Genomic DNA, 16,867 nt, shown 5'->3' on the forward strand with positions numbered 1-16,867 from the left:
CAATCAACATATTAATCTACTAGTATGTATTGGGTTGAATCAGTGACTGTGAGGAAAATTTTACACTTGTGCAGGGTCTACACTGTTAAATGACTTTAAAATATATTCTACTTTTAGAGTTTGGAATTCTTATCCTTATACACAGATGAAAAGATGGTAATGCCAAAGCTGGTTATCTTTCACTGTGTTGGTGCTAACAACCAGAGCCTGGACTTGAACTTAGTATCACAATGATACTCAGTCATCAGCACAGCTGAGAAAAGAAGCTTAAGAAGATGGAGGCTGTGAATTCTAAGTGTCTGTAAACCCTTTATAATGATGTCACAATGCTTGGGAAGCACATTGCAGGGTAAAGAATACTGAGTGAATTAGAAAAGAAGAGATATTGCAGGCAGCAGGCACTGAGCAATGACATGTTATTCAAGAAAGGATGTGTTGGGGAGGACTACCCATCTGGAGCATTGCCAGAAATCTATTCTCAACCCTCCATCCCACCCCTGCCTTGAAGGAGCTGAGCTCCAGCCAATAGAGTAGAAATGAACAACAGAATGAGGGGCCCTCTGAAGCATCTTAATGAAAATTGAAACCCACTGGAAAAGTGAAGAAAATCTCTGCAATAAAGGCACACCAGACCACTGTAGTTGGTAAGTTAGAGAGATCATCACCTCCCATTTGAATCTGGACTATCTTCAAGGGAAGGGAAATTGGAACCTCCAGTAGAACATTGCAGAGTTCAATCCAGTAGGAAGTCAGGGAGCTCACCTAGGGCTTTGCAGCCAAAAATCAGCCTGCATCTCAGAGGACTGCTGCTGGCTTTCTGAGACCAGTTGACTTAGATCTTCACCCTACTGCCCACATTATCTTTTATGACAGCAGAGACATACCCTAAAGGAGTCCCTTCATTTTTATTTTTTATTTCCAAAATTATTTTTTCTTTAATTTTTTTCCAAATTTTTCTTTTTGCTTTCTTCTTTTTATTTTTACTTTTCTTTGTCTATCCCACTTTCTTGCTCTATATCTCACCCACATTGTTATTTACCTCTCTCCCCTTTTTCCTATTCCTATCCTAATTAAAATTTATTTTTTCTTTTCTTCTTTTTCTTCTCTCAATTGTCATGAGTTTTAACATGAATACAGTTTCTAGCTTCCCTATTGCTGCTAGTTCGTTCTATTCTTTTCTTTGTTCTCTTTTTCTGTCTTTTCCTCTTGTCTTCAACAGTTTCCTAGAGCTTGTGTGATCTTCCTGTGTCCTCTGTCCTCACTTCTAGTCTTTCCCTATCCTTCTATATACCTATCTCTCCCTCCTCAACTCCTTGTAAGTCCCCATCCTGAAGGTTAAAGTTTCTATATTGATGATGAGATTTTTCACTATAAACATATTTTGGGCTGTTACTTGATTTTGATTTAATTCACACAGGTAAAGATAATAGATTAATAATTACCACAAATTGTCATTTTCTAAGCTATGCTTGATGCTAGTTTTTTGCTGATTGTATCATTTGTGCTAAGGTGTTGATTGATCTAATCAGTTGTCCTTCCTGGTATACTGAAAAAAAGATTGCCTAAGAGTTATTAGAGACTCACAACTTAAAGACCAGGTATATCTGGAAGACATGTCTGAGAAGCAATCATTCCATAAGGGCTCTAAATACAATATTTACAATAAGCAATGATAAGTTATTGACCCAGGAGTTAAAGCAAAAACAGTACCAACAACATAAATAAAAATGAGAAGACACCTATGCAAGGTGCAAGCCCAGGCTTTCCAGCTCACCAAAGGCAAATTCTGAGGGAATAGAGGTGGAAAAGTCTGATAATCAACCACTGGGACACTTGAAACTGATAGCACAGAAAGTAATAAAACAGATGAATGAGTCTCTAGAAAAATTCAAAGCAGAAATAATTTCCAGATAACTGCAGAGATGCTGAGCATAATACAAGACATGATTAGAAACTCCAGAACAGAAACAGAAAAAAAAATAGATAATCTCAGGACCATGATGGAAGCCATGAATGCCCAGCATAGCAAAGAAATAGAAACCATGAATGTCCAACATAGGAAAGACATAGAATCCATGAAATAGAATCAAACAGATACCCAGGAGATTAAAAATTCTATTGAAAGTATTTGCAGCACAGTGAGGAAATATGAAGACAGAATATCAGGTATAGAAGAGCTTATGGTGGCCAGTGACCATGATAAGAGAGATCTCTTAAAAATAGTAAGTGACCATGAGAAATCAATCCAACAGATCCTAGATGATGCAAAGAAGAATAATATAAGACAGGGAATAAGACAATAATTTAAGATAGGAGTCCATGGAAAAACAGGAATAAAGCACAAGTGACATAAAAAAATAGTTCACAGAATTAATGACAGAAAACTTCCCAAACAGAGCAAAAGAAATTGACATATAGATAAGTGAGGCATATAAGACACAAACTAGCCATAATTTAAAAAAAAAATCTACACCAAGACATATAATAATAAAGATCCACTTGATATGCAAAGAGGATAGCTACTCCTGCTTTTCTTCAGGTTCCTGTCACATGGAGTACTGTTTTCCATGCTTTAACTTTCAGTCTATGAGTTTCTTTTTTAAGTGCATTTCTTCTATGTAGCATATTGTTGGATCTTGCTTCTTGAACCATTCTACCAATGTATTTGTTTTGATTGGTGGATTGAGACCATTAACATTGATGGTTTTAACTGATATATATTGACTTTTCCTTGTCATGACTTTTTCTTTTTGTTGCATTCTTCCCCATTGCCAGGAAGCCCAAAAGAACAAAATACTACAACACAGTTAGAAAAACAAACAAACAAACAAACAAACAAAAAAAACAAAAAACAAATTACATACAAAGGAAAGCCAGTCAGAATCTCAGCAGACTTTTCAACACATACTCTCAAGTCAAGGAGAGCCTGGAGTGAGGTATTTTAAGCCCCCACCCCCCCCAAAAAAAAACAAAAAACAAAACAAAACAAAGGAAACCTAAACTTCAGCTTCTTTAAAAATTGATGGAGAAATAAGATACTTCCATGACAAAGAATATCTGAGAAACTTAATGAGCACTAAACCAGCACTCCAAACAATTCTAAACAATGTCCTAGAAAAAGACAATGAAGGTCGCAATTCCATGAGGCCCAACAGAGCATATCTATCAAGCAAGGCAAGAAATTAATGTGAAAATGGGAAAAATAAAAATAAAAGATACAACAACAAGATAATAACATGACAGTGATAAGTCAATATGTAACAGTTATAACTATTGATGTTAATGGCTTCATTTCACCCATAAGAGGAATAGACTGGCAGAATGGATTAAGAAGCAAAATTTAAAAATATGTTGTATACAAGAAGGTACCTAGCTAAAAAAGAAATTCATAGACTGAAAGTTAAAGTGTAGAAAATAATTCTCCATGCTACAGGAACCTGGAAAAAAGCAGGAGTAGCTATCTATTTGCAGAAAAAGTGGATTTCAAACCATAACAAATTAAGAGTCAAAGAAGATCACGAAATCCCTATAAAGGGAACAATCCAAGAAGAAGAGATGACAATCATAAATATATATTCACCATATACTAATAAACACCTGTATAAAAACAAATATTAATGGATATGAAAAACTAAATAAACACTAATACAATTGTAGTGGGGGACCTCAATATACCACTATCACAAATAGACAGATGATCTAAACAAAAAATCAACAACACAATACTAGAACTGAACCAAGCTTTTGAACAAATGGGCTTAATAGATGTCTGCAGAGTGTTCCACCCCACAAAAATCAGAATGTACTTTCTATTTGGCTGCACATGCATCATTCTCCAAAGTAGACCACATGCTAGCTCATAAAACAGGCTCAAGTAAATGCAAAGGAATTGAAGTTTCCCCCTGTATATTATCAGACCATAGTGCAATTAAATTGACATCAATAGCATAAGACCACAAGAAATCCTTAAACACATAGAAATTGTATAACATTCTCTTTAACAACCAATGGATCACAGCAGAAATTAAGGAAAACATTAGACAGTTTTTAAATTTTAATGCTAATGGTAATACAACATATAGGACTATATGGGACACAATGAAAGTAGTTCTACAAGAGAAATTCATAGTAGTAAATGCCCACTCTAGGAAGACAAAGCAAGCTCAAATAAAGAACCTAATGCTGAACCACAAGCTTCTAGAAAACTAAGAGCAAGACAGACCCAAATCTTGTACAGGGAGGAAATTATAAAGATCAGAGCAGAAATCTGTGCAGTGGAGACTAAGAGAATGATACAAAAAATCAATGAATTAAAGAGATGAATTTTAGAAAGAACAAATAAAATAAATAAACCCTTAGCCAACCTTATTTTAAAAAAAGGAAAAATAAAGGACTCAAATCCATGCAACTAGGAATGAAAAAAGTGAAGTCACAACAGATCCAACAGAAATCCAGAGAATCATCAATACTTAACTTTATGAACCTGTACTCAAATAACATGGAAACCACAGATGAAATTGACAGATTTCTAGATACATATGAATTTGCAAAGTTGAGTGAAGAAAACATAAAAATTCTAAATGCCCCAATTACAATCAATGGAATAGAAACCGTAAGTAAAAAATTACCAACAAAGAAAAGCCCAGGTCCTGATGGCTTTACCCCTGAGTTCTACAAGACATTTAGAGAAAAACTATTGCCACTGTCATTTACACTCTTCAGTGAAATTAAAAGGGAAGCAATACTTCCAAATTCATTCCTGGAAAAAAGTGTTACTTGGATTCTAAACATGGAGAAAGTCCCAACCAAAAATGAGAAGCATAGGCTAATCTCCCTAATGAACATAGATGTAGAAATCCTCAATAAGATATTGGCAAACTGACTACAGAGGGTCATCAAGAAAATCATACACCCTGACCAAGTCAGATTTATCCCAGGGATTCAAGCGTGGTTCAACATACATAAATCAATAAATGTAATATTTTAATAGTACCAAAGATAAAAACATGTGATCATTTCAATAGATGCAGAAAAACCATTCAACAAAATTCACCCATTCATAAACACTACAGAAAATTGGAATAGATGATCTTTATCTCAACCTGATAAAGTATCTCAACCTGATAAAGTCTAGCTGTGAAAAACCAGCAGTCAACATCATACTAAGTGATCAAAAACTGAAAACCTTCATGCTAAAATTAGGAATGGAACAAGGCTATCCAGTATCACCACTCCTGTTCAATATAGTTTTGGAAACATGAGCCACAGCAATTAGACAAGATAGAAGTAAAAGGAATAAAGATAGAAAAGAAAGAAGTTAAACTGTCATTATTTGCTAATGATATGATATTCTTCATACAAGACCCTAAGAATTATGCTAAAACACTTCTAGACTTAATTGACAGATTCAGTGGAGTAACTGGATACAAGGTCAACTTACAAAAATCAGTAGCCTTCTTGTACACAAATAACAGACTCACTGAGAGATAAATTAGAAAAAATTCCTTTCACAATAGCATCCAAAAAATGAAATATTTAGGAATCAGTCTAATGAAGGACGGTAAAGCCATCTACATTGAAAACTGCAATATTCTGAAAAAAGAGAATGAAGAGTATATAAGAAAATGGATTATTTTTTATAGTTCTGTGAAATATAGTGTTGGAATTTCAATTGGCATTGCATTGAATCTTTATAGCAGTTTTGGGAGTTTGGCCATTTTCACTATATTGATTCTTCTTACCCAGAGCAGGGGATATCTTTCCATTTTCTTATATCCTCTTTGTTCATTAACAATTTGAAATAGGAAGAAAAAGGCTAAAGGTGTTGGGAAGGTGGGAAGGGTAGGTGAAAGGTAATAAGGGAAAATAAAAAAATATGAGAAAATGTATATAAAATGTTTGTAAATGGGGAGGGTAGGAGGGGGTGAAGGGAGAGAAAGGAGAATGGGAAAAAATGAGAACCGAGGCCTGTCATGTAAAGGTACAAGATCCCAATGATAAATGTACCTGTACTGTATACCTAAAATGTACTGATAAACTCAATGAGAGAAGAAGAAGAAGAAAAAGAAGAAGAAGAAGAAGGAGGAGGAGGAGAAGGAGGAGAAGGAGGAGGGGGGAGGAGGAGAAGGAGGAGGAGAACAAGAAGAAGAAGAGGAAGAAGAAGAAAGAAGAAGAAGAAGAAAAGAAAATGGAAAGACATCGCTTGTTGTTGGATAAAAAGAACCAATATAGTGAAAATGGCCATACTTCCAAAACTCCTGTACAGATTCAATGCAAACCCGATTGAAATCCCAACAGTATATTTACCAGAACTAGAGAAAACACCCAAAAATTCATTTAGAACAAGAGACATAGAATAGCAAAAGCAATTCCAGGCACAAGGGGTAGCACAATCCCCAAAGCCACTGTGATAAAAACATCATGTTACTGGCAAAGAAACAGACCTGAGAATCAGTGGAACAGATTAGAAGATGCAGAAACAATTCAAATGCACTCAGCTACCTCATCTTTGATAAAGGAACCAACCATCCTCAATGGAGGAAAGATAGCTTCTCTAATAAATGGTACTGGAAAAACTGGATTTCAACATTCCAAAGATTAAAACTAGACCCCCACATTTCACCATGCACTAAACTAAAATCCAAGCAGATTAAAGATCTAAATATTAAATAGAAAAACTAAAGTTGATGGAAGATAAATTAGGTAGAACCCTGAATGACATTGGCATAGGAAAGGACTATAAACAAATCCTCAGTAGCATAGGAACTAGGACAAAAAAATCAACAAGTTGGGATCTCATCTTATTAAAAAGCTTCTGCACTTCAAAAGAAACCATCAACAGAAGAGACAACCTATGATGTGGGAAAAAAAAATTACCAGCTGCTCCTCAAAGAACTATTATCTAGAATATATAAAGAATTAAAAAAAAATCACACACCCCTGATATAAAAACCCAATTCAAAAATGGACATCTGAAATTAACATAAATTTCTCAGACAAAGAAGTAGAAATAGCATGTAAACATATGAAAAAATATTCAACATAACTGGTCATTCAAGAAATACATATGAAAATGACACAGATTCCACCTCACCCTTAAAGAATGGCTGCTATAAAAAAAAAATCAACCAATAACAAATGCTGGTGGGGGTGTGGAGAGTAAGGAACTCTTCTCAATGGTTGGTGGGTGTTCAGATTGGTGCAACCACTGTGGAAATCAATATCAAGATATCTCAGAAAAACTAGGATTAGAGGTCCCATTTGACTCTGCTATTCCTCTGTTGGGTATCTTTCTAAAAGAATCAAAGGAATCATATCACAGTGATAATATGCACACCCATGTTTATAGGGCATAATTTTTAATAGTTAAAACTTGGGAGCAGCCCAAATGCCTATCAACTGGAGACTGGATAAAGATATACTTTTCTTGCTTGTTTGTTTTTATAAAACGGAGTGTAACTGAGCCATAAAGAATGAGAAACTATAGACATTTATAGGTAAAAGGATGCACATTGAGGCCATAGTCTCAAGTGAAATAATAGGAGACACATGTAAATTCCAAACAGTTTCTCTGGTGTGAGTTGCTAAACATATAAATAAGGTTCAAAATTGTATAATTGATAATCTGAAATAGAAAAAAAAAGGTCCAAAGGGGAAGTTGAATGCTTTGGAGAAGGGAATGGAATTAATATGAGAAAAATGAAAAAAAAAAAAAAGAAAGAAAGAAACCAAATCTTTTTAAATAGGAAGGAGTGGAGGGGTTGAAGGGAGAGTAGGATATTGGGGGGGGGACCAAGATAGATTATGTAAAAGTACATATTTCTAAAGTTGAATGTCATTATATTGTATACCTAAAGTGTACAAATAAACTTAATAGGAAAAAAATGAAAGAATGTGCTTAGGCTGTGCTGTTTGACAAAACTTAACAAATGGAAAGATACGAATCCAATCTTTTTTTTTTTCTTGGCTTAGATAATAATACAAAAAGCAAGGTCTTTGCTGTTATAGAATACAATAATTTCCCTTACCCATAGACTAAAATGATGAATTTAAGTTTAAAAGAATTCAATGACTTTTAGTGAGGTAATATCCAAGGAAAATGTTCATTTGGGCCTTGAATTTAGAGATAAAGCTAAGTATTCTGACTTACAGCTGACCTTTGAGGACAGAAGACATTTTTAAAAATCCCTCCTGTTTTCTCATACCTATCTTTTATCCTGAACTTCTATTCATTTTTCCAGAAACATAATGGAGCGAAGTATGTATGTGTAATTTTTTTGAATGAACAAATGCTTGATTTAATTATTGTGTCTGTTAACTTGCAATAACAACAATCATCACAAAGGTAGTTGAAGCCGAGAAAGGTAATTAGAAATACCAAAAAGAAATTACATAGAGGCTACTGTGGCTAATCTATTCTTCTCTTATTCTGTTTTAATGAAAAAGTATGTATTAGTCAAGCTCTTCACTCCAGTTTAGCTCTTCTAATCTTTTGTCGAGAGATGAGAGAAATTGGAAGAAACACTAACACACCCTAAAACAAGCTAAGGGCCATGTTGTGTATGCAATTTTCTCATGTAGAGTTTTCTATATGTGTGTGTTGTGGTCATTGTAGTTGTCATCATTATGTTTGTTTCTGGAAAGACTGTGCCTCCCATTTGGACTCCCAACTGCCTGAATCTTGAACACTCCTTTGTTCAGAGTTAGCTTTTGTTTAAAAACTGCATAATGTAAATGGTATCTGGTATTTAATGAAAAGCACTGAAATTGCTATATACTGCCACAGATTCACTGCTTGACATATCATGAGGCAACATTTTACAGGCATTGTAAAATATTTTTACCACATACAGCTGCATTACCCCAAATTACTCAAATCTGTGGGGCATCTGAAACTCAGTATAACAGTGATAGGCTTTGCTGCTTAAAAAGTCATTATGACTAATGCACAAAAACAATTATCACTAGACTCAATTGCTGAGAAGAAAGACTATATAGAGAGTGCATATATATGTACATTTATATATTTTTTTCATTCTCACTGAAATTTGAGCAATCACCAGTAAATACTAAGTGATATTCAAAACTTACAACACCATGAGGCAGATACAAAAAATGTTTTAATCCATCAGTCCATAAAGGAAATTTTTATTGGTAGTACTTTTATAAACCTTAAAACATTGTTATATTTAATACACAATTTGTATTAATTTGAGAAATTCTGAAAACCAAATGAGTAAAATTGCCCTATAGGATGGGCCCCCTAGCAAGAGAAGACAACACAAAGGTTTGGAAAGAAATTTAAGAATGGAATTCACTAGGTTTGATTTTAGCCATGGGCAGTTCCTTCATCTCTCTGGGCCTTGCTTTCTTCTTTTTTACAAAGACAATTTTGAGCTAAGCTTTGTTGGGGCCTCCTCTTCTGTTAACTTGTCCTTTCATCTTAGATGATCTAAGGTAGATGAAGTTTTCTAGCCCTTTTATTTTTCTCCTTCTGAGAGAAATCATGAAAAGAAACTTTTTGAGAGAAGTTGTATTGTGCTTTGCCTTACAGGGTTTTAGGTGAAAAAACTGATTTGGATCATTGAATATACCATGAACAGTCTGATGAAATGTATGTTGGAAAAGTACAGAGGTGGATCAGGTAGGAGCTGGAAAGGTACACTGGTATTGAAGAGATTTAATTAATGGTACTTTTACTTTCTTGTGTAAATGTGGCCGAGATTTTAGGGTCTTGAGGAAGTATGTTTTCTCCTACATATCCTCACCATTAGTCTACTTGTTCTCAAGATGGTTATCAGATGGCAGTGATGTGTGACATTTGGTAGCTGGCCCCTAGAAGTCTTCCCTGTCACCTCTCCACCCACTTTTCTCTTGGCTGACCAAGTGAAATGACCCACATGAAAGGCTCAGGTTATGGAATTATGATATGTCTGTTGATTTCTATATGAACAAATGGTGCAGAAATACTGCACTGACTCAAACTACTCAAACTATTAGATGGATGAGGCATACACTCAAAGAATGATCAAACATGGGTAAAGTCGGTGTTGTATGAACTGTCTTCTATTATTGTTTGGTACTTAGCGGTGATGTCCTGGAACATCCAGAGGAAGGAATGATGTTCCAAGGCTTCAGAGTGCAAAGCACTACTAGCACTTTGATCAGTAGATGCATCGCTGTCCCTCACCACATGAAGTAAAACTAATGCTTCTTTCCACAAAGAGATACCCACAGAGACAGAAAGAATAAATTACCTTGACTCATACCTATGTCAACAGAGGTCAAATACAAATAATTCTTACATTTTTTAATTACATGTTGCTATTTTTAAGCTTAACATAGAAATTAAAACTCTCTATGAGGACACTGTAGGCTATATAACTAGGTAGTCGTAATGGACTCTAGTGGGGTGACTCAATTAGATCCTTCTTCTGTGACTTCTATTTCACTTTTAGTCTTTGGCAGGGTCAATATCTTATGGATTTATTAGAGGATTTTAATCACAGTTAATTGAACATCTATTGTGGATTAATAAGTTTGCCAGGAATATAGAAGCTGGAGAAACATAAGGCATACCTTCTGTGTTTGAGGAATTCTTAATCTAGTAGAGAAGACATACAAGTAAAGTTCCATTTAGTAACAGTATAAACATTAAGAGAACAGGCTAAGAATCAGTCTGTCTCAGTTTGAATACTAACTTCTCATTATTAGTTGTGGGCAAATTACCTCATTTCCCATTACATCACCTGTAAAATAGGATATGGAATTATAAGGTAATAAAACAATTAAATGAGCAAATATACTTGAAGTTAGTTAGTGTTTGCTTTTTAAATATAAAACTCCTTGACCTAGCTATTAACTTTCTTGGTAGTTTTCCAAAGAGTTAATTAAGAATGTAAAGCTACACTAATGTATGCATACTTATGTGTATAGCAGCACAACTTATGATAGGTAAAAGTTAGAAGCAGGCAACATATCCATCAACACATGAATGGATTGAGAAAATGTATTCATACACAAAGCAGTACTACTCTGCCAATATAGAATTACAAATTTGTAGGAAAATAGGCACACCTTAAGTTAAGTGAAATGAATCAGGCACATAAGCTTAAATATTATATCACTTCCCTTATATGAGAAACTCAAAGTCTAAATAATTTTTTAAAAATATAAACAATAGGAAATGGAGGTAGATCTTTTGCAAATGGAAAGGAGCTCCAGAGGCACAGGGTAGTAAAGGAGAGGAATAAAAATATTAAGGTATGTGAAGTACATGTGCTTACCCACTAGGAAAATTTTAAACTTTATGCCTTGCAAACATGTACTAATATAAAAAAAAGAAAATAAATAAATAAATAAATAAATGAAACAGCCTGATAAGAATATTTAAAAAGAGGAATTTACCACATCAGTATATTTGGTCTTATCATTATAAGCTTTCCACAAGAAGTATAATTCCAGGTGAAATATAAACAGTGAGAAAGAAATAACCTGGAAATTAAAGTTGTGCAGACCTCTGAGGCGTGAGGTGATCAGCATATATTGTATATGTGACTGAAATTTTACACTTTACCCAATGTGCCTGTATGCTTATGTTACTGACAAATTTAAAAACAGTGTTTAAGGAGACAGAAATGTTAACTACCATGATTTTCTCACTGTATGCATGTTTTAAATTATCATACTCTAGTCCATAATGTTATGTAATTAAAATAACTATTAATAACACAAACCAATTAACACCATTCCTTATTTTAAGTAATTATACACAGTTTATATACAGCCATCAAGAAAATCCAATTACTATTTATCTATTTAAGAATATTGTGTTCCCTCGGGTTTAGGAAGGGATGATTCTTATATATTTTATGCTTTTGCACTCTCAAAGCTCTTGAATTTATAGACTCAGGTTAGTAAATACAGAACAGAAATGTTCCAATTTTGGGATTGAATGGTTAGAAACTTCAGTATTTTCTTTTCTTTTTTTTTTTTTTTTGGTACTGGGGATTGAACTCGGGTCCTTGCACTTGCAAGGCAGGCCACCGAACCGCTGAGCTAAATCCCAGGCCCTAAACTTCAGTATTTTCAAAAAAGTATCCATAATATCGGAAGGAGAGGACGCCCTCTTCTTACAAAATGATACCCATTTTATATAATTGAATGCTTTCAATTATTCTGAGAATAAGATTCACATTCCTTACAGTGCCCAGAAAAGCCCTTTCATTTTTTATCTGCCAATATTACTGAGTATCTACACAAAACATGCATCAGCAGTAATTGATGGATTAGAGGAAAAAAATAGAAATAAGATATGATTTCCACCTTTGAAGAGTCATAATCTTTTTATATGGTTTTCCTCTTTTTTGGTCCTAGAAAAGATGACACTGAGGAAAAGATATATAAATTGTATCAGGTGAGCTCAATATTAGAGATAGGCAATCAACGAACTCTGGGAGGTGAGATGTAAAATCCTCAATTCAGGGGAGGTCTCCTGGGGAGAGAGTTACCTCTAAGCAGATGCTGACAGCTAGCATGCCCTTCCCTGAGGTGCGCGCTAGTGGAGAGGGGTTAAGGCAGAGACACATGCTTCAGGGAAATAAAGGTTCCTGCTTTTCCTTTGAGAACGCCCATTACCCAGTCTTCTTAGAAAGCCTAAGTATGGACATTAAATGTGTGAATAGAATTCTGCTGCTATAAATATAAAAAAGTAAGACTTAACCCGAATAATTTCATTTGAAATCAATTAGCATTTTCATTTACTTTGTTCTGACGAAGAAAGAGTCCACATTTTCTTTATAAAAAGGACATTGCAATGCAAGACATATAAATTATTAAAAAGAAAAAAATATATTGTAATTAGGTTAACTATTTCCTTACTCCTCACTCCAGCTACCTCCTTCCTAAATAGATTACTTTGTAAGAATAACAGTTATGCAAAACGAAACACTGTATATCTTCCAGCCAAATGAAACTGATCGACAAGGCACTATGTGTGAGTCAATCTCAAAGTGATAAATTAGTCCAGTAAAAATGTAGCATGAGCAGCTTCTTGATTATTTAAAATATCAATGGAAGTGTGCTTCTTTACTACTGAGATATTTATGACTAATGGTGTAATGTTATTTAAATTTACAGTATTCATTAATTTCACCTGTTTTCATCATTAGGAAAAATAACGCAAAAGAAACTTCAGTAGTTACCAACAGCAGCATATGAAGCAAAAGCAGAGTGCTACCATACATAGCAACCCCTTCCCCAGACTGAGTTCTCCCAAGAACAAGCCCTCAGAGAAGACTGACGCTGGATAATTTGTTGCATCCAAATCTGTAATGCCTTAAAATAAAAGGAAATTTCTAATTCTTCAGTTTAATTTGGTACCAGAATATGATTAGTCTCATTGTGGTTATGGCCAGAAATATATAAAGGCTACATTTATGCCCTGTGTAAAGGAAGTCATATAACTAACATGGTTTTTCCCCTTCAGTCCATGGGTGACTCAAGACTATTGTAATGTTCAAATTTTATAGCAGGAAATAGAAAGTTAATTGTATCTATTTAGAGCTATCAACATACTTTTATAAACAACCTATTTAGGCAATGAAGAATTAGTTTGTATAAGATTATAAAAATCACAGAAAATAATTTATTAGGACTGATTTCCATTTTGGTTGCTGAGCCGACAGACTACTGGCACTAATTGTTTACTTAAACTGAGTCTCGGCAACTCTTAGTTAAAAGGCTTTGCAGTGTTTGATATTGGTGTAAGCTTTTTACCTCTTGGAATTGATGGGCATAATTGTTCTAGAGGATATCCACTTTATTTTTTCCTTTTTCTCTGAAAAGATCTTAATGTAGCCAGGTGTGGTGGTGCACGCCTGTCATCCCAGCACTTGGGAGGCTGAGGCAGGAGGATCACTGTGAGTTCAAGACCAGCCTGGGCTACATAGAGTTCCAGATCAGTTTCAACTACAAGCTGAGGCAGGGATCACTGTGAGTTCAAGACCAGCCTGGGCTACATAGAGTTCCAGATCAGTTTCAACTACATAGTGAGACCCTGCCTTGAAAAACCAAACAAAAAAACCCTGAAAAGATCTTAATGCTATGTTAAATCAGAGGTTTTATTTATTTGTTCTGTTCTACATAATTCTGTCTTTATCCATGTTTAGGAATGTGGAAAGAGCTACATTTATAGCCATGCTTATCTATAAGCTTTTTTTCATTTCTTTTGTTCATTCAAAATAATGACTGCAGTTATTGTTACCAAATACTTAAGCAGTAATTAATGTATTATTATATACTATTAGTATACACTATTGCCAAATAAATATATGCATGACAAATGATGTAATTACATATGATCTTGGAATGTTAAGAGGAACTCAGCTTACCGTGTGGTGATCAATTCATCAATAAATTGTTTTGCAATCATGAGTATCTATACAGGTTGTCTACAGAAACATGGTGATGCATGAAAGCAGCCACCAACCATCTTCTAATGAAACAAATCTCATTTACTTGATTAAAAATAAGAATAACCACAAAATCTATAAATGACTATGCCTGAAACTGCAAAAAGAGGGAAAGAACTGTCAGAGTCAGCTGTGGAAGATGTGTTTGATAGGGCTTCTTTTTGGCTCTTCTGAGAGATCGTTGAGCTCTGTCCCATGACACCTAGAACTATATGGTTGGCTTATTCATGATTCTGAGCCAAGAATATGTGCAGGAACTTCACCTGCTGTTATTTAACAAGGAAATCTCAGCTATTTTGGAAAAAGCAAAGATTAAAAAGAAAAAAAAAATGATGCCTGGGACATACCATATTTGGTATAGTAGAATGGTTGGAAAAGACTGAACTTCTCCAGGGGAAAATATTCTGGCCAATTACTCCTGTGAACCACCCCAAAATTTAAACAATGATCTGCTACTATGTCCCACCATTCTGTAAATTTCCGTGGTTCACCTATGAGGTTCTTGCTTGTGTGCCCTAATTTAACTGCCATCCGAAGTTTCACTGGGACTACACTCACTTCAAACTTTGATGGGCTAACCATATAGTCCTGTCATACCTGGCAATTGACACTTGGCAATCTCCTGGGAGTTTAGCTGCACTTTTCCACACAGAATCCTCATGTAGTTTAGGGTTTAAACTACGTGGTGGCTGGAATTTTGGAGGGGGCATGTGAAAGAGTTTCTCAAGAGATCCAGGCAAAGACTGTAAGAAATCTTGTGATCTACCATTAAAAGACCCAGATAGTCATTTCTGTTTCTGTGTGTTGTTAGCAAGCTAAGACTTTTAGCATAGATTTAAGGGGAGGAAAATGCTCTATTTATTGAAATTGGAACAGCATCTGTATGTATAGAAAGGAAATGAATCCATAATAGTAATCTACAGAGACTTCCACATGCTAAAAACAGAGTGAATCCTTCGTTTTGGTTATGGATTCTATGTATTTGATATGTCAATAGGCTCATATTATCTCATCCCATAAAATGAATTGTCAATTACTGAGAATAGCAGTCAAACTCCTTGCCATGACTGGCAAAATCCTGCACAGTTTGCTCCCTCTATCTTCTCTGATCTCATTTTCTTCTGTTTTTCCCCTTGCTCACTTGGCTCTCCCCTGCTGACTTTCTTGCTATTCTTTCAATAATCCAAGTTCAGTTGCTTGTCAATTTCTGCTACTTCACATTACAAAAACTCTTCTCCCACATCTTCATACGCCCCTTCACTTTACTTCTTTCAAGTTTCTGTGGAAACATTTCTTCAGGGAAAGTGACCTTCACTGACCACTATAATTTTCATTCACCGTGTTCCACTCATTTACCACGTCTCCACTAGTAGAAATTACCTGTTCATCTATGTAGTTTTAGGTGTCACTCTCTCTTCACCTGAGTTTAATTCCCACTGGACCAGAGACCTTTCCTATCTTACTTCCACATCTCTTGGGCCAGGAATAGTGTTTGGTATAAGCTCACAGTAGAACACTCTCACAGCCATCTCCACTTCCTGTTTAATGGACCATTCTGGATTAAATCTTGTGTTGTTAACTATAGTGTGAAGAGGCAAATGCCATCTCATTTATCTGCCTGTAAGGTCTTTGGGAACAAGAGCACTCTTTTCATTTCTAAAATCCTAGCCCCTATTCCAGTCCCCGGTTAATGTAGCACATACTCAGAAATACTTGTTGAGTTGGAAATGTTTAAGTTGAAGCAAAAGGGAAGGAAGAAAATGGTAGGTAATTGAACAGTAACAGATAACATCAAGGATAGGGACACACTGCCTCTTCTTTTTATACATGCTAATTTTGCTTTTGGTTCTATCTCAATTATATGTGTGTGTGTGTTTAAAAAATGATACTATTGTGTAATATATTAGGAAAAAATATAAACAAGTTATTTAGAGGGAGGTGATTTGGGCATTTTCTATCCTCCTCTTGTGCCACAACCTTTACTTTTTCTTCTGGTCATTTGCATTTTTCTTGTTTAATCTATAGGGTGGATTGCAGAAAGTGGGCACTACGTGCATTAAGTATAATTTTGTGCTGTCTGGCTGAAGGAGCTTTTTCTATATATTTTTATGATGTACATTCTTCTCCATTTGTAGGTGCATCTACATTTATTAAACTGTATCTTTTGTGTGTGTGTGCTGTATGTGTCTTTTATTGGCTATGTACATTAGATCTCATATCTATTCCAACACATAAAATTGTTATTGGCAAAAAAATTCTTTTTATTTTAAAGGGAACAGAGTGATACCAAATTTCAATGAATTAAGTATAAATTAAACCCCTTCCCCAAACATTGCCAATATGTTTCATGTCCATTTTTTAAGGAAAGAATAACCATAAAAGAAATCATTGAGTGA

At 34.9% G+C, this 16,867-nt stretch overlaps 1 long non-coding RNA gene across 2 annotated transcripts; it reads left to right on the forward strand.

Annotated features, from left to right (window-relative positions):
• Nucleotides 1-355: 355 nt before the first annotated feature.
• Nucleotides 356-13,299, forward strand: LOC104866871. Of its 2 annotated transcripts, XR_781589.1 has the most exons (4): nucleotides 356-644; nucleotides 9,554-9,643; nucleotides 12,376-12,415; nucleotides 13,170-13,299. It is a non-coding gene; the product is annotated as an uncharacterized LOC104866871 (long non-coding RNA). The 2 variants fall into 2 exon arrangements; XR_781590.1 differs by lacking the exon at nucleotides 12,376-12,415.
• Nucleotides 13,300-16,867: the final 3,568 nt, after the last annotated feature.

The sequence above is a fragment of the Fukomys damarensis genome, unplaced genomic scaffold (genome assembly GCF_012274545.1).
Source record: "Fukomys damarensis isolate Sample0158 unplaced genomic scaffold, DMR_v1.0_HiC HiC_scaffold_14, whole genome shotgun sequence".
NCBI lineage: Eukaryota > Metazoa > Chordata > Mammalia > Rodentia > Bathyergidae > Fukomys > Fukomys damarensis.